The sequence below is a fragment of the Parambassis ranga genome, chromosome 14 (genome assembly GCF_900634625.1).
Source record: "Parambassis ranga chromosome 14, fParRan2.1, whole genome shotgun sequence".
Lineage (NCBI taxonomy): Eukaryota > Metazoa > Chordata > Actinopteri > Ambassidae > Parambassis > Parambassis ranga.
In genome coordinates this window covers 15,146,283-15,166,249 of record NC_041034.1, presented here as the reverse complement: position 1 = coordinate 15,166,249, position 19,967 = coordinate 15,146,283, and the positions used below count along the sequence as shown (strand labels likewise).

Below are 19,967 nucleotides of genomic sequence, written 5' to 3'. Positions count from 1 at the left end.
CCTTCCATGAAGACTGAAAAAAAAAGTGGAAAACTGCAATCATGCCTCTGGGCACACATTTCAAAGGCTCAGCTAACACATTTAATCTAGGAAGTCACGACTCCAGGCCAAGGAACGCTTAAAACACCATGAAAGTACAACTTCACCACATTAAACAAATGAGAAGCAGCTCGCTACAGTCTCTTCACTGTAAACCAGAATAACAATGGATGGTTCAAATCAATGCAGGATCACAATTTGGCACATGAGACGCAGAGATACTTTTATATTCCTTGCTTCCTTTTTTTCAGTTAAAACCTGACAACTGCACTAACCAGAGAGCAACAAAAAGTTCAGTTAGAAATGCTGGTGAGCTGGTGGCAGCTAATGTAAACTCAAGCCCCCAAGTAGAGATGAGAGAGGGATACACAAGTCTGCACTCACAGATGTTCCATCTATATATTTTACTTCAGACCCAAATCACACAGATTCACATTCATTTTGTATAGCTCCAGTTGTAGCCATAAAGTGTTTTGTTACTATTTTTGTCATATACAGTACACTGTTGTGGTCACTATGACCTCCAGTCATCTATGTGTAAAAACAGTGTAGTGTTTGTTTAATTTTGGAGCTTTAAAGCAGTGAGAAGGTGGATTTTGTTACTTTAAAACTGTTCAAAACATCAGATTCGTCCTTCAAAAGCACCGCCCCAAATGGGAATATGGAAATAAGCAACAAAGAGTGACAGTGATTAATTATTAAACATTTTCCTTACAAAATACCAAGAGTCAATAGTATTGAAGCACACATACCCAAAAAACTCAATACACACTAAAGGCTATGATTTCAAAGGGTGTTCGATCACAAACCAGCTGCTGTCACTGCTCATTGCTTACATTTGCTGCATTTATGTACACATTTTGATTTTAGAACATCCATCTGTGTTTGTGTTTCTGCTGATAAACGGGACTGAACCTACATCACCAAGCCCAAGGTCAGAGCACCTTTAGTATGCGCAGTACTCGCAGGGATGCACGCATGTATGTATGCATGTATGTCCTCTCTGACTATAGAACAGTATAGGCGTGGGTCAGTTGTTTGTAGCCTGTCAAGATTATTCTCCGCATCCCTCGCCTTCCTGCCCGCACTCGCAATGATGTACACACACATGCGTAAAATCCGATGAGGCATCAGATGTTGCATGTGAGTAGAGACTCTCCTGTAAGCACAAATCGGTCTGTTCTCAACCTCTCACATGTGACTTGCAAATGGTTAGTATCCTAACATCCCTAACATCTGTTCACGTCAACCATCTGTGAGCAGGAACGGCGCTGCGAACGTGCATCTCCACACATAAAATAGGATAAATTGACACACAAATCACCAGGCTGATGTAAGTTGTGTTTTTTTTCTGTTCTGTTTTATTTAATTGGTATTCCTGTCAGCTAAAGCTGTTTAAAAAGGTAATGCCTCCCTGCCAGTGGGAAGCTTTTACGGGTATGTTTAAAGGAAATGGTCAGAGTGGCTTGTGAAAACTTTCACAGAATAGAGAATAGAAGGTGTTTGATGAAAATGCTTAGGTTTTCTTTTACGTGGCTTTATTTCATACTTTGACTGTTAAAACTACACACACTACTTGACTCAGACTGCTCTCCTCTGCTAGTCAACATCTGTGGATGACAAGCAGCTTAGCAAGCCAGAAACAAGAGTGCTGAGTTTTAGACTTGCTCATTTGCTTTTTTTCGTCACTTCACTGGAAAAAAAACAAACCTCTGGTGGCTGCAGTCATTTTGTGTCATAACCAGCAATCCATTGTTTTTATGTATTAGTTAAAACAAACAGCAAACAATCTTAAAACACGAGTGACTTCTGACATCTTAGATTGGATAACACAACTTTATGTACGTGGTTCTGTTGATAAGACAAAAGTTTCTTTATTAAGGGAAGAGAACCTCTCCGTCTCTAAGAAGACAGAAAGTCTCACAGTCCCAGGTCATCACTCAGCGTATGCTAAGATAACTTAATTTGTTGGTACAGTCTGCAAATGTGTTAATCCAATTTCTTGCAAAGTGTCAGATGAGAAGATGGACACCGCTCTGATGTCTTTATGGTGAATTATGACGCCATCAGCCTGTTAGCACGGATTGGTGGCAGTTACTGTGTCTCTATCTTATGGTAGTTTTTTTTCCAGCAAGCAACTTTGACAGTGTGGAGTATTGAATTAAAGTGCTAAATTAACCCAATAAAATCAGTGCTTCTGTTTACCAGTTACGACAGTGATGAAAAAATACATACATCTTTAACATGAAATTTGTATGGTATGTTGTAAGATATTTACAAAATTGCCCAGCTGCAACATTAAATATGAAAAGCTTTGTTGCAAGTGGTGGCAAAAATATCACTCTCAGACTATTTCTGCTTTCTTTTAGCAGGTACAGCAACGATGATTTACACCGTTTTGATTAAAACAGATGATTAGACGCTGTAATGTTTCCTTAAACCTCTAATGGAGCAGGAAAGATGAATAAGTCGTCTTGTTGATGAAGTGAGAGGCTAACAGATTAGACTTGTCAGGCTGCATATGTGGTCTCAGCCAAAGGGCCTCATCCTCTTTTCACATCAGACATTGAAGCATTCCAGAATCCACCCAAGTGCCTCTGTGCACAGCCTGCCAGGGTGCACTGGGCGATTCAGGAATGGAGATGGGAAAGGGGATGGGGAAGGGAGAAATGGCTGCCACTCCTGGAAAGTGCAACATATCACAATTCATTTACTCAAAAGAAACCACTAGAGAGGTCTGTTCTTCTCTTTTGTAATCTGTAACAACCATAATAATGCCGTGATTATGCTGAGGCAACGAGGCAGCTAAACATATTAAAAAGCAGCCCTGACAGGTGAGTTTGAGCTTCGTGTCACTTAGATAAATTAGTGATTCATCTGCTTTGAAACTCCAAGTAATAGAAATTAAAACAATCCCACGTAGTCTTCATTCAATTTTAGATCAGAACCCTTGAATATATTCAGTAAAAATAACATCAGTAACTGCCTATAACTAACTTTAAAAGGGGGTCTTTTAATTAGATAAAGCAGCAAAGCCCCTAAAACATTTTGACTTCAACTACGTGACATATCTTATAATGAAGAATGAAGCCCCTGAAGACGGAGGGAAGGCTACAGAGGGTAACAGGCAGCGATTCTGCAGACTTTATGTCAGTCGAGCTTTTTAAACCACATAAGGATTACTGCAATAGGATCACTGTTGAAACTTCTGAGAAGATACATATTTATTTGTCATATGTGCTTTCAGAGACACAGAGTTAAATGAAAGCTGTAACTGCATATATGAGTGAATATACATCTACAACATGTTTAAAAATAGGATACCTGACTTTGATAGGAAAAAAAATAAATATATAATACAAATCCTATTAAAATACTATATTATTAGAACTTTATGTGCCAGGTAGTTATAATGTGTATTCAAAAAATACAGGTCCATGATTACTGATTTTTTTTTTACACATATACCAGAGATACTTAACAATAAAAACGAGTTGCAGCAACAGGTGTGCTGCGATTTGCACGTTTTTTTTGCTGCTGCTGCTCCTGACATAAGCTGGGTATAGATTGTAGCTTTAGTAAGCTATACCACTGTGAACATCAGTACTAGTGTGTGTTGGTATATTGCGTGTGTCGCATATATTTTGTGTGAGAGATATGTGGAAATATGTTTACTGATGATATCTTCCAGTGTCACATTTGCAGTGCAGAATATTGGTGTTCATTTTACCAACAAGGTACTGGTATTTTGACAGTTCTATTTTAATAATGTAATATAAGATGTCAGTGTTATATATTCAGACAGCTTAGTAAACAAAGTCAAATCCCCACAGTGTTCAGCCTGTGACTTGTGCCTCTTGTGACAACATATTGTCTCATCGACAAACAAAAGCTGAGCATTCAAGTGAGTGTCTTTAGATGTCAGATGATGCACACATTTTACAAAATGCAAAAACTTGATTTTTTTAAAATTAAATTAACAGATTGTCCAACCTCATGTTTGTGATAAATTAAAAATGGATGTCAAATTATCTCTGTTATCTCTGATTCTTTACAATTTAACCAGGCATCAAGGATCTTATGCATGCTCACCTGAGGATAAACTCTTCATTTTGGACTCTACATAAGGTTCACTCTTCATTCACTCTTAAGCCAAATGACAACTCAGAAATCCAGCTAATGGCAAAAGAAATAAACCTTTTCCCTTTCTTCTGAACAAATATTTTAAGGAAAATGCAAATCAACACTGTTGTTATGTTCATTGCAGTAGCCAAAAATGTGTAATAATGTATCAGACTTTTAGTTTTATATATTATTATGACACAGTGATGGAAACAGTAACACATTCTCATGCAAACACCTTCCCTTATTGCTTGTATACACACACATGAATATACATATATTCTCCTGGGCTGTCTGTCTCTAATTCGCTCTGAACCAGTGCATCAGTTCTGCAGAGCAAATTTCAAATAAAGGTTAATCTGTCTAAGAAATATTTTAGGTTGCAAGCTCTTGTCACTGTGTTAATTTTTATGGCGACCCCATAATTACAAAGAACCGCTGCATTGTTAGCGCTGATGAAGCCTTTGAGCTTCATCCCACAATTTATTCTATTTACCATAAGCTCTCCACACTCCAAGAGCAGCTCAATCAGATACCGTAGCCACTCCATCTGCCGCCGCGTTCCCATCCCCTTCACACCGCAGCCAGAAAAATGTGGGAATATCCACAAGGAAATATCACTTTACGCTTATTATAATTGCAATTAACCCAAGAAATGACTGCACACATCTCATTCAAAAGGGGGGATAAAGGGATTTCTGGACAGTTCCTGACCGAGCAGTAGAGGCCATGCTAAATTTATATCGGAGGTCAAAACAAATTAAATGTCATTATTTTTCCTTAGCTCCACTATACTGCATGGTTCATCCACATAATTAAGAACATGAAAACACAAGTTCAGTTGGGGAAAAAAGTTCATAAATGATCAAGTAGTAGTCAATTAAAGGGGCCTTAATGAAGCATCACTGCAGGTTATTAAAGCAGCAGCGGGGATCATAAAGCAGCAGGCAGCGGGAGCAGATAGGAGATGTTAGACAAAAGGCCCTCTGTCACTGCTGGACCAGAAAATCAATACCTTGCTGTTGGTCACCGCTGTTTTTTTCCACTTAACACCTGTGGATCACATGGAAACCCCTTTATCTTACCCCTCTTCACAACCAACACACACGAACAGCGTGATACCCTGACAGCTAGTGGCCGGGCATCCTTTGAAATGCAGTACTGTTGAGCGTTGCTGCCTCTAGGGGTCTGTTACTTTTTATTTACCTGCTTTCTTTAACATGTTTGCTAATTGTGATCAGAAGAGTGTGTCCTAATGAAGCCAAACAGTGTGCACAATCTGGTGACACGCTAATTAGCCGTGATCTAGGTGAAATGCTAGCTGTGTTAGCGTGTGTATAGGTGTCTGTGCACGATATACTCACAGTTTGAGGGAGCCGCCTGACAGCTGCCTCGCCCCAAGCTTGGAGCTAATTTAGGATAAGAATGACCCACTAAGATAAACAGAGAAGTCTGCTTAGCCATGATTGTCCATCCTTAATGATACAGTGCAGTGCGTGTGAACATCTAATAATAATAATAATAATAATAATGGTAATTTTTCTAGAGGTAGGAAAAACTAAATAGAGAAAACAGCTTACTGAATGCAGTACATAAAATAGTGTCTAGAGGGGTACAATTTAAAAAGAGATTTATAGGATAACATTGAATTAACTAGCTTAAGTTCCTTAGGCAGGCACATTCAACACTAAGCATCCCCCCAGCAAAACTACAATCAGCTTCATTCTTGATTCTAGACTGAAGGAGATTCAAGAGCCTGAGAACCGCAGGCTGACAGGAAACTGAAAAATACTCAAACTCTGAATGTCATCGCGTGCCAGACACAGCTTTAGCTAAGACCACGACAGAGTAACCTTCTGCAATCGTGTGTGAGTTTACATTATGAGATATACAAGCATGTTGCTTTACAATCACACATTTAAGTGTTTTCAAAAGGAGGCCTATTCCGTTTGTCTGAGGACTCCACATGCTGTCAATGCACGTCTCATGTTCTTGATGTGGGAGTGTTATGAACATTCTGCTGGCATCGCGCAAGTCTGACTAATTCATTACCTTCTGTGACAGGCACATCCAACTGACGAGCAAATCCCTCTCCCGTCATTTGGTAGAATGTCTGGATAGGATGTGTAGTAAGTTGGTGACATAAAATATCCTTAAACTCACAAAAATAGACCACACAAATCACACATAATCACATGGCATACAATATCATGCACCTCACCCATTCTCGCCATTGAGAGTAATAAATAAAATCCAGTTCATCCTAAAGAGCTACATTAGAATAGCTCTGATGCTATTTCTGCACATGTACATTTTGGCACATGATGTACCACTCAACCTGCATCCAATAAATCTGAAGGAGGAGGAAGAGGGAAAAAAAAAGCACACAATTGCGAGGGTGGAAGGAAGAAAGCAAAGAGCGAGGTCAAAATCAGGAAGAAGAGGAGGACGTTTTTAAAAAAAAAAGCAAGGAGATGAGAGCGATGGCTGGAAACGAGAAGGGAAAAGGGTCATGGCTAAAATAGAGGCAGGTGTGGGCAGCAGGGGCGACATATGTGGTTAAGTGGCTTGCTGGATGTCAAGTTGCAGCTCGTCCTGTAATCCCCTTCCTTAAAGCTCTGCCATGCTGATAGTGTGTGAAGAAGCAGCTGCTGCTAGCGTGTTATGCTAGAGCATAACATATTGTGAGTTAGTAAAACACTTATAGTAATGCTGTAAGATATCTTTTTGCATGTTCAAGACACTTTAAACAGATGGTGTGATTAAGATGATCTAAACTTACCCACTTGTGTTTTTTTGAGGGTTTTTTCGTCGGTAGTGTAGTGGGATGTGGACAAGTCGTTTTTTTTTCTCACATTCACTTACTCTTGCTTTTAGTAGAACATGTATAGCACAAGCCCTGATATGGTGTAAATACCTCAGATACCTCAGTCTACTAAACTCCATCTGTTCTGCTAGCAGATCTCAAAGAAACAACAACAAAAAAGTGAAATGGAGAGGGCTGACATTTTCCAGTAATTCCATGTCTCTGTAAACTGCCCCCGGTCTAATCAAACATACCCCTGCTGGGTGAAATCACTTTAATTTGAACTGTGCATATGCTTAATTGAACTATTACTGCAATCTCTGTTGTCACAGTAACAAGCATGCCCTTGCATTGTTCCTATCATATAATCAAAACAAATCCGGGCCACTTATGTTCTTGAAAATTACATCCATGTGCCTGTTTGAATTTTTTCTCTCTTTAATGTCTACTTGTGTAAATGTGGTCGGCGATATATTGGGCATTTATTTTCCAGTTTTCTCCCTATTCTTGAGAAGAATGTGCAATTCTCTTTAAGGAGCACACTGAGGGGGTGTATGACTGAGAGGCACATGTCAGCCACACCTGCTTGTTTTTTTGTGTGTGTGTAAGCTCATGTTAGGAAAAACTGGTGTGCAGAAAGCACACATGGATGACATTGTATAGCACATTTACACAATAATACTGATTATTACAGAAGTGTGCAGTCAGAGGAGAAAAGAAAGGAAGGGGGTGGGGGTAGGGGGGCAGCTGCAGTCTGGATCCTGCACCAGTGTGGGCAGATAAGGGCTACACACTGGAGAACTGATGCGAGGTTTCAAATGAAGTGACATGGAATGCAACGGAAAAGCGGGAACACAGAGCTGTATTAGAGCAGCAGAGTGATGTGTAGATGTAATGAGACAATAAGACAGTACACTTTGCAGATGTATCTGTAAGGGTGCATGGATACTGACAGATGAGAGGTGGGAATGAGGGGGAGAGGGCCGGTCAGGCTTTTAAAATGATCATTTCAATGGTATCACTCACAGGAGGAATGCTTTGTTGGTTTAAACTGTGGGTAATTCCCTCATGCTTAATGGCATGTTGAACAACAGCAAACTGTCCAGTACTGGGCCCAGCACAGATGTAATGATGTGAGAGCTGAATCTAAAATCAAAGAAGCTACCATAAAGTTTATGCTCTTCTTTGGTAGCTTTAAAACCGGGACATGAGTCCTAATTTTGGTACCATAAACGTGTAAACGTGAGCTGGTATGACAATAAAAGTTCCTTGAATCCTTGAATCTCTGAATAAAGTCACCTTCATATTAAATTAACAGGTCTTGAACATCTTATTGAAGCTTTAGAGACAATAATCAATGGTACAAATAAGTGTTATGAATAAAACATGTAAAATCCAATTACTGACTACGAGCTAGTAGTTAGCTAATAGTGAGCAAGTTAAAAAGTTTTTTTTCTATGGTAATGGTTAAATTAGAACGTGATGTACAGATGTACTAAAGTACAGAAAAAATAAAATCGTGCACTGAACAAGTGTTAGCTGCAACATTTTTATGACATATGCTAAAATCATAAACAGTAATTTGAAAGTGTGTTGCTGTGAAACAAGCAAGACCTTAGCTCCTGCTATGACTGTAGCAGCCACAACCTGGGTTCCTATAATTATCAGCCTTTTCAAACCCAGGAGTTATCAGTAAGGCTTTTCAGTCTGTGCTGAATAATGAGTCCTTCACATCAGAGGTGATGCTTGTTATGTTACGCAGAAAAACACACACAAAAGATTAAGAACTTGAAGAAGACCCCATGTTTTCAATAATATTGCATATGAATATTAAATGGAAGTCTGGCTTATGTAATCCTTTGTCAAATCCATCATTATTATGAGAAGACAATTTGTAAAGTGATGAATGAAAAGCAGATCCCATTATTATCCATTTCAGAGGTGGTCCCATTAACCTTACAGACTTTGTTGTTTCTCAACAATATGAATAATTTGGATAAATATTTTGTATGCTTTCACAGAAAGGTGATCGTTGAGAGAAAGTGTTTCCTTTTTTTCCCCCTATTGTGATCGTATTTCTTTAAGAACATGGCATCAATTTGGGTTGTTTGTTTTTGTTTAGCGCGTGTCCTTCTACCACTGCTGAAACCCAGCTCTTTAACTGTTGTGGTAATGCACTGTAGTCCAGCTGTGTTCTGAGTATCCGAACAAATTAATAATTTAAATGTTTTCAGAAAGGCTGGGATAACCTGCATGGTGTTTTTTTCTCTCTCTAACTCTTTGGCAGCACACCACTCTTTTTTTCTGAAAATAAACCAGAAGAGCTCTATATGTGTAAATGCAGTTACTCCTGCGGTATCGGCAGGGGATCCCAAGAATAACAAATTAACTTTTTTTGTGTTGTTTTTTTTTTCGTTCCATTGTGTATTTAGAAAAGGGAAACAGCCTTGTTGCAGTGAAACATCAGCTCAGACAACAGCAGTCCCTGACATTTTTTTTTCTACAATTGAAACAATTTCTTAAATGAAAGCTTTGATTTGAAACCACCTTTATATCATTACAGTGTGGGATGTTACACAGACAGATTCTGCCTTCACTTGGCAGCTGAAACTAAGTTAGAGCTGCCTTGCTTTTGGATTAAGTTACACAAGCATGTGGAACATTTACCATGTATTATAATAATATATGGTCCTTTTTGAGGGCAGAAGGCTGACAAACTCCTGCACATGGTGGCGTGATCAATTTGCAAATTGTTTTAACCGACTGTATGGGCTGTAAGTTTGTTGACAAAATCATCTGTTGAGTTATAAAATATCCCTTTAAAAGATTGGGAATTACAGATCTTCTTATCATGAGGCAAATTGGTATGTCTACTGATACTGGCCGTATTAAGCGGATTTAACATATGGTATAGGATTATTATCTGCATGATATTCTGAGGATGAATCCAGCTGTGTATCCCTACAAACCACACTGAATGATGGACTTCAATTCAATGCAGAGGAACATAAAAGACACAATACTCCCTTAACTTTGCTTTAGTTGAACAGCCTTAACTGCAACTTAAGTGAAAACGTTAAACAAATGACAACTGCCAACAGAGAAGCTGAACAGACTTTCTTCTTGTTCCATTAAATTCGTTTCGTAAGATGTACTCTGATGAACATAAGCCATCAATGCTAAACTCACTGATTAACATATTGTGTTTTCTGTGGCTTCGACCGGCTGCACTTGTTCTGCAAGTTCATTGCTTGATGTAAATCTTTCCCATAGCCATGTGCAGACTTAAGGGTTTGTCAAGGTTGTGTATCAGTAATGGAAAAGTGAAAAATTGTGAAATTGTTGATCATATGTGTTACTTTCTCTTTTTCATGAAGACCTGCAGCCAGGGAACTCAGCCATACTGTTTGAGATGCAAATGCATACTGTAGATCAAGTGTTATTACACTCTGGCATAAATCAATGCATACACCGGGGCAAATCAATATTATAATAATAATTTGTCCACTGCCATAATAAAGGCCGTTTTAACCTCATATAATATAGTTGGGAACATTGCATAAATGAGATAAGGAGGGAGCTGCCTGTGTCACTTGGTTAATGCTGATGCACACCATACTGGAAGTGTGGCAGATTTTAAAATAGAGGTTCAATCTCAAATGGAAGCTATAAGAAAATCATATGCTATACTGTATGTGTGGGAGAGCAGGTGCACTATGTTTGACCACAAACAATCATAATAATGGGTAATACGATCCTCTGCAAGTCACACAGCTGGTACTGTACTATTGTAGGCTGCCTCCTTTTTCCAGCAACATGGAAAATAAATCCTCATCACTGTCTTACACTGGGGGCCTTTTGACTCGTGATCATCATTCATTTAAGTAAATACATACAGTTTACTTTGTGACAAGAAACAGCTGCTGAAATTCAAATGTCGCCTTAAGAGGACCATCACGTTTGGCGGGACGTGTACCTTGACAGATGGGCTGGCTGCACTGATGATGTGTAAGTTGGCTTAAGTAGAGCACTGAGACCTGCTGTATGTGATGTATTCTGCTGAAATGATTTGTATGCTCACAAGTGCGGAGAGGTTTCCTGTACTCCAAAGGTACTGCTCCGAGGTCAGCTGAATAAAAGATGGTGGCTGTAATTTGGGTTTCAGTGATCATGCTGGCTATATTTTCAATGACTTATCATTCAAAATATAGAGTAGTTACCAAGTAACCATCAATTTTGAATTTATAAATCGCATTTCTGCTACACCTCCATTAGCCAACGCACCTTTACATCCCATATAGGGTCACAGAACAAATATGGTATCTCTTTAATGTAATAACAGTTCATTTCCTATTTGATTTGACAGAACAAAACCAATATGAGGAAGAGTTCAGGTTGAGCACTGGGTTACTGCATATCATCAGCTGATCAGAGTCTTACAATCACCTGTCAGATTAAAAATAAAGTAATTAGTGGTCTTGATAATCAGGCAGATTCACACTTCTACTCCACTGATCCTGTTCTCCTCTTCTGTAGTCTGTCGTGCTGCTCAGACTCACAGAGCACCTTCAAATGCAGAGTGCATCCGGACATCTATTTTCAATACATCGTCCTGAATCCTTTTATGTGAGTGTCTCACTGAACTACCTGACATTTTGCAAGAGTGCTGTGCAGTGTAGAGGGGGTTTCGGTTAGTGGCAGATCACACTGTAGCACATTGGTTGTGTTCATATGACCCTGTGTATCTATTTGGTGTAAAAGACTTCACTATAGCAAATTACATTTCAATTATATTTGCCATCTTAAGGACACTAGGAGATTATATTTCTATTGGACATTTATTTACTATTAAAAGAACATATGTTTACAGCCACGGGTACTTTTACTGAGAGTACTCCCAACTTTGACATGCCAATTTGTTAATTTGATAATTAGCATACTGTCCAAGTGTTGACCACTGAGAACATGAGAACGTTTTTACTTTTTTATGTACAATCAAATTGATTTAAATAAACAAAGAGGGTCATTTGAATGTGTAGGAAAACTGTGTTCTTATTTCTAACATATCTCCATGGCTATTTTCCTTTCTTTTGTCACTGTGATTCATCCTGTTCCTCTGCAATGCCACAACATTAGGTTTTCAAACTAGGTGACTTGGCCTTGTACGGTAACCTCAGTACATCTGGAATGATATGAAATTACTGTAACGCCACAACCATCTATCAGACATTTTTAAACTAGCAAGGATGGGCAATAAAGGTCTACTGAGATGACTGAAAAAACTCAGAGCTCCAATTATCAGAATGTACAGTACAACCTAGTGTAATAAATAAAGGTTTGAACCTTCTGAACAGTTTAGAAACAACACTGTGCCACATTGTGTAATGTAAAGCTGTGCTTACATACAGCATAGCAGACGCTCTACATCTGTATCTACACAGGAGATGTTCAGACACTAAACCGAAAGTGATGCGTCAAGGTCTCAGACTGTCCAAAACCCACCCAGGTCCTCAAAAACGATGTGCGGGTTTGACTTCTACTGCTATATATCTGCTTACAGCGTTTAATGCAAATCCATGCTATAGAATAACCTTGCCGAGTCTGACAGCTGTTCTGACATGGATTGCACTACAGCAGACTGTAATTCTGTCATTAGCAACATAATGAGTATATACAGCACTTCTCCATGGCAATGGTGTTACAAAGGATTACAAAAAAACACAACACACACACACACAGTATGCTGACCATTTCTGATGTCAGATGTTAAGAAAATCTTTCCAGGTACTATTATTTGGAGTATCATTCAGTGCTAGTAGTTGTTGTTTAACTCTTCATTTGAGTTGCAGTGGACTCCCACAATGCACCAGACACAGAACACATATGGAGTGCTCTTTATACTGAGTATAACTTCATAAGGCAACTGACATTTACATAATAGCAAGTAGGCTCCATCCTAATATATCATGAAAGCTACATGTCATACAGGCTGTGTCTCACTCCGGCAAACCTGCTGCCTCCATTGATACATTGCCACTGCTTGAAATAAATACTTTTTCAAGGAATACATGCCATGTTTGAATGCCAGCTCCAGATTTTGCATCACTGACCAAAAAATATCAGAGAATTAAAGGTTACATCTGCTTAATGGATCATGTCTGATGAATTGAAGGGTGCAACTTTGTGATTCAGGAAAGGTCACATGTCCCGCTTTAATGGGCTTGTGCCTCTGCTGCTAATAAAAGACACATTAAATTAGCAGATATTTTAATGGGGCTTGGTGTGATGTTCTTCCCAGACAGCATGAGACAGGATGGCACTTATCCTGGCTTATCTTAAGGATGACTGTTATGTGATATTGTTCAAAAGGAGGTTACACAAGATGGTTACCATGGCATTTACACAGGCGTTTCTCTTGCTTTACTTTACTTGCTTTACTCACGGATAATGGGTCAGGTCAAGCTATTCTATTGCTTCTCTCCTCTGTGGTCGTGACGTGACTGAGAGCTGGGTCATTTTAACCTTCCTTTTCTATGACTTGACATCTTCACACAGAAATTAAAATCTCAGAGCCTCCATTACAGCAGCTACATCATTAACCCAGCAGCATACAGTAAATGTTTTATGCAAAGATGCTGTAAACTGGTGAGAAGCACGGCTAGAACGATGGTGAAAGGATGTATGGAAACTAACAGCTGCCATGTGTCTGACTTACTCGAATGTAAAGAAATGTCAGGATGGGTTTTAAGGCAGATTTGTGCTCGTGATAACGTTACAAACCTTAAAAACCACAGCATGAGAGTGTGAGAGCGCTGTGGGGCACTAGGGGTAACATCCAATTCCAAACCGACCTCTCAGTCCAACAGAAACCACAGATATTTGAAGAATATTTTTGATAGATCTCCGAGTACTCAGGCCAATCCTACTGTTAAGTGCATAAGGGCTCTCTATTCAACTTTCTGAACCCTTGATACACACTTTCTGTAAGTGCACATTCCTGCAGGCTCTCCTTAAGGGACTGACACACAATTCATAGTGCTGCGATATTTTAGAAAATGGTTCTGACAGGGGAACCCCGCAAGCATTTCAGACAAGATAGTTAAAAACAGTTACTCCTCCTGCCCTGAGATGCGTGCATATTCATGCATTTGCTGCACAAATTGCATCAATTAAATTCTTTGGGGGTCAATGCTTTGGCACTTGAGTGCACATTGAGATTGGGTCAGTAAACTACCATATGGCACACCCTTCATTAGGACAGTTTCAAACACGAATGGACTCATAAGGGCTCTCTCTCTAATGATCACACATTGGCTGGCTTAAATACTACATTGACTTCAGCAGTGATACCTGAAAAGATAATGTTTGGCCTGGAAGAGAAAACCCCTCCCACCTCCACTAATGACAGCAACAGCAACAAATTCTATGAGATTCAGCATTGACTGGAGTAAAAGTCTGCAGTGCAAAGTTAAGGACTGTTGAACTTTTGAAATCTCATTAAGCTCATCAACGTCAATTCTCTGTAAGTGACCAATCACATCAACAAATAGGTGGGAATTACGATATCTGCTCTGCACCAGCCACTGATACTCTTCCTGTTCTTTTTTCCGTCTTTTTGCTAAATTTAATGTGGCTACCTCAATCCCAGGATACTATTTTTTCCCATCGTCTTAGCTAATCTTTCTAAAGTAACTATGGAGAGACTTGATGTTCAAAACTAAGGAAAAAGTGCTAGAAGACGAGTTTTGTAACCTAGCAACAAGAGGCGCTTGAGAGGAGTCCTCTGAAAATTAGGTCATGGACGCATCTAATGCAAAAAAAAAGCTGTCTGTGAACACAGACCCTATTTATTAGAAACAGAAGCAATCAAGCTTGAGTAAAACATAGACTTATAATCGACAACCTTGATGCTAGTAGCCTGCATGGTCAGTGAGCCAGTGGGCTGTTGCCTGTAGGTTTTTTATCTGACCCATAATATCCCAGATATCAGATAGCATCATCAGTCTTAATATGTAAAATTGCTTCATTTGTTTTATGTGCTTAGATCCCTAATCACTTTCAAATTTCCATTAAAAAACAAATACAAAAACCAAAACACATTGCCACACAAAGTGAGAGGGTACAATCGTCTTCCTACATGTGCTATTGTATATAGAATTAAGCACACTCATGTGACAGGGTTGTTCTATCTCAAATCAAACAACCAGACATCAGCTGTGTGCTTCTTCTAAAAAAGCCCTGGAGAGCAGAGAAATCCACATTGACCATTTTTCGACACCTCACCTTACTCACCCAAACATAGTTCATTAAACATTAAGAGTTAACGCGCTTTGTTCTGGATTGTAAGCATCCAACTCATGTGGTCATCCAATCCATTAAGCAGCTATTCTTTCCTTTTTTTCCATTTATCTTCACTTATCTTCTATTTTCTGACACTGTCTGACACTGCCCACCACAATAATATCTTTATTGGCCCTTTAGTGTAGTTTATTGGGTAGAGTGCTATGGGAATGGTAGCAATTGCATTCTTCTTCTTGAAGATTAAAAAAAATAGATGAGAACCAGTTTTTTAAGTGGAAGTTGTTTGGTTAATAACAGCAGGTGTGTGATGTCACTGCAAATACATTTGCCACCAAATCTTCTAGGCCCACTTACTAGAGAGTAACTGGAGACAAAATGGATCACTTTCAGAAATCAAATAATTAGTTTGAAAGAAATAAAGGTTACCCTGAGAGCTTTAAATGTGAGGCTCTGGGTCTACTTCTGACAAATACTGGGAGAATACTTGGTCTAAAGTGATTGCTCTACACTGTGTTCTTCTTTTAAAAAGAAAGATATGAACAAGTCTCCAGCCATAATCTGGTAAGTGAACACCAGGCTGACATGATGCCGGCCTTAGAATGCATTTGCAGCTATTTTACCGGCACAACAACACAACAGAAAAATCTGCAAAACTCTAAAAAAAAAAACAAAAAAAACACTTTATTGGTTTTCTGATGGGTTTTAAATGTCACTTCTCCATAGCTACAGGCACTGTATCTGTGAGAGGAAAGAAAACAACACACATCCATTCCCTAAAAATGAAAATATACCATTCCTCATCCATGACCTGTCAGAACAGAGGTCCTGTTGTCTGCCATTAACTGAGCACTGCCCAACCACCACTGAATATTAATGGAGCCTTCCCCTGGATCATCAGAGTGTGTGCATTTAATTCGCAATCCTATCTGCATCTTCTAGGGCACAGGCTGTGTGTGTGTCTGTGTGTGTAGTCTATATGTGACAGAGCTGTTGTGAGTTTGTTCATTAGAGAGGACATCTTCTGAGTTCAAGGCCTGTCACACACTCTGCTTGAGATTAGTTATATTGCACCACAGAAGCATGTGGGTCTAATTAAGCTGTCATCAATAAGGTGTAATAAAAAAAAAGCTTATCAGGATAATCTATAGCTCCACAAGCAGGAGAAATGGGAAAGGAGCAGGGAGTCTGATTGACGGTCTACATGATGAGCTGATTCCAATTAGACCACACTAATATCTTTCTTGTTAGCAGCACTGTTCAAACCGGCTGGATGTTGGACACACAAAAGTAGACTGATCATGTTAAGATGTGATGGCTTATCAACAGGCAAGGCCAATCGAAGGCTCCCACTGAAAGGAAGAAAATATGTGCTATAGCAACAAAGTGGAGCGAGGATTTACATTGAAATCTCATTCCCTAATTGTGACAGTGCGTCAAGATGGGTTAACGTGCGCAATGTGGGAAGTCACCAAAGCGTACATATTGCGCACACATAAAACCCATGATGGACAGAAAATCTCTAGTCACGTTTAGGAGGTGGTGGGGGGGACATATGGCTTACCTAAAAGACGCGATGCAAGCACCGGAATTAAGATGATGATGATGACGATGATGATGGCCCGTCCATCTAAACACGATTCTTCTCTTCAATCCTCTGTCGGTGTGTCGATGGGGGTTTTTAACTAGGCCATTTCTTTCCCGGATCGCAATTTATTTCTCAGGAGGGCAACGCGTCGCAGGCTTTCGCACATCAGTACACCTTCTTGGTGTCCGTCTTTCTCCGGCTTTTCCAAAAAAAGCACACCTCATACTGCCCCCTCCTCCTCTCATCCCCTCTCTGACAACACCCTGCTCTGTTCCTTATCCACAGATATTTGACTTTTACAAGATTGAGATGCAGCAGCGAGTACAAGTCAAACAGAGGGAAAAGAGAGAGAGAGGGGGGGGGATAAAACACTCACAGTAAAATAAATGCGTAACGCTATAGCGTCAAGGCTGTGCGCGCTGCTTCAAAAGTCAACGCAGTGATCTGTCCTCTTTTCTCCATTTGTCCACGCTGATAATAATCCACGGCATCTGCCCCGCTGCACCGACGGGGCCTTTAAAACAGGGCTTGTTTGACTTAAAATGGGAAATAGCGCTCTAAAAGACACCCCACGAAATCAGGTGTCCAATCTCTTCTTTACGCGCTTGCGTGGTGCTTCCTCTCTCTCTCTCTCTCTCTCTCTCTCTCTCTCTTTCACTTGGGTATCTGATGCTCTTCACAGAAAATAGAGGCTTAGCGCAGGGATCTTCCGTTTATCCTTCCTGCTTTTAGAACAGCACCATGATATAAGGGTGGTGCAGTTGTATTAATTTGAAGCCCGATGTCTGCACTGAAAAAAAATCCCACGGTTTGCGCTCTCTCTCTCTCTCTCTCTCTCTCTCTCTCTCTCTCTCTCTCTCTCTCTCTCTCTGTCCCTCACTCAGTGCGGTCTCGCTTATAGGACACCACTTGCAATATTTCAATCTCACGGCTGGTTGTCATGACGAGGAGGCGCGACGCGTAATTCAGTGACCAGGCGCTCACTTTGCAGTTCATGCTGAAAACAAAATGTGCACTTTACACAGGGGGAGTGCTTTGATTTTTTTTATTTTTTTTTTTTAAGTGGGGATCTGCACCATGCTGACGTCAGATTTGTATTATTTATTTACTTATTTATTTACTTGCAAGGGGTCGTGTGTTAGTAAATTCATACTATTAAACACACCAATAATACGCACAATAATACAATTAAAGGGATGTGGTTATGGAGACCGCGTTCAGTTTGTGCACTTTTACTTCACCCTGCATTGATTTGTCCACGTGGGGGCATCATAAACAAGCTGTAAACACAACATGAGTAACACAACCATCAGTCATGTTGGCGATCAATCGTCTGTTGAATCTAAGTTCGATAATTACTCTCTATTAAGCTTTGCTTTGTTCACCAAGGTCCTCTGGGAAATTTCTGACCCTTTAGCTGCTAAATACATTCTCTCTCTCTCATTTGGAGCTTTTTACGTGGAAATGCTTTACGGTTTTCACCATTTCACATGAATATACTGATGCCTGAAAGCCAGATTATGATGGTTTCTGTGTGTCAAAGGATGAATACAGACCAGCTACTGAATGTGCCTGTACTGTATGTTGAATAGACCTAGTTAGGGTAGCTCTACCATCTGATCAAGTTAGACCTAATGATTCCTCCCTCCAGGGTCCTTTGGGCACCTGAACAAGATCTGAGGGAAAAATAAAAACTCACTACAGAGATGGAGTTTCATTTGGCCTGTGAATACCAGAGAAAAGAAGGATGTGGCTAAGGGGAAGGGTGACTGGGATGCTTACCAACCCCAGCCACTGTATGCGGCAGGAAAAGAATGGATGAACGGACAGATAAATACACACTAGACTATGCTTCGATTATTATGGCTATTAGTTTGATTGGATTCACAATGCAGGCGCTGAAGAACTGCACTTTTACCCTGCAATTTATTGTCTAATTTCCTGACGATAATTATGGATTAAAAAGTGTTTTTGAAATTAAAGGCAATCTCTTGTATTATAATATTAACATTATATCATCTGAACTTCCATTTGAAAAACAAAGGGCACAAAACAATGTGAACTCTGAACATATCTAATTTAACTGAGTAATACTAATCTGATTTATCTTGTAGACATATTGAGTTATGTGCATCCTTTTGAGAATGAATGCTTAATCTGGGAATTACTATCATGAGTCTTAATTCAGTTTTTATTGTTTGCATTAGTTTTCAAGCCATGTTCAGAAAAAAATGACTTATTGGCTCTTTCCCTGTTGAGTAGCCACTTATTTTCTTTCTTTAATTACTCAATTGGATCTTCATTGTAAAAAATAAGAAACACAGTTTCTTCTTCCTGTATCTTACTGTATGTGTTTTGAATAATTATGCTATATTCACTAAAGGGGATTAAAGTATTGATTCTTCCAATTAATATGAAGAAGAATCAGTATTTCAGCATGGACATTTTTTTCAAAAGAAAATATGAATAGCAAATGTTTGAGACAGAAGAGTCTGCACAAATCAAATGTGTCATCATCATTTACAAAGCAGGAGGAAATAATAAAAAGGGTGTAACTATTATATTTGCACTTACACAGTTGTGTCGACAGAATAAGCTCCATCATGAAAACTGAAAAACTATAGTGGCTGAATCTGAATTAAAATGAAAGGTGTTTAACATAACAGTGCTGCATACTGCAGAATTTTTACCACAGTGCTCTTGTTTAACAGCATGTGTTTAACATTTTGAAAAGGTCTGTTTTGACCTAAAGCCTGATCTTTTCCTGTCAAGCTGCAACAGTGAGGGAAACTGGGGTCCGTGCAGAGTAACAAAAATCCCTGTGCAGGGGGTGGACCTCAGGTGTCATGTTAAAATCAGAAGGGAGAAAGCTGCAGGTGCTTTGGTCCCTGGGGCTCTAAAAGCAGATCAAAAAGAGACAGCAGATACAGAAGTATCATCTGCATACTGAGTATTATTTATGGCAACAACAACAATGACAATTGGAGCATTTGACCAGACCAATGCTGGAGTGTTTCTGTCTGTGAGTGGAAGTCTCTTTTTCTTGCATTGCATCACTAGACTTTCATGGGAGAATAGTGAAACTTTTCTGCTGAAGCACTGCTGAATTAATTT

At 39.5% G+C, this 19,967-nt stretch overlaps 1 protein-coding gene across 2 annotated transcripts in view; it reads right to left on the bottom strand.

Annotated features, from left to right (window-relative positions):
* Window positions 1-16,932, bottom strand: part of nlgn2b (neuroligin 2b) — a 52,057-nt gene extending 35,125 nt beyond the window's left edge. For both annotated transcript variants that reach the window (XM_028420985.1, XM_028420983.1), the window contains exon 1: window positions 16,830-16,932. The gene's annotated coding sequence lies outside the window, so the exon portion shown is untranslated. The remainder of the gene's footprint in view (window positions 1-16,829) is intronic.
* Between the last annotated feature and the right edge of the window lie 3,035 nt (window positions 16,933-19,967).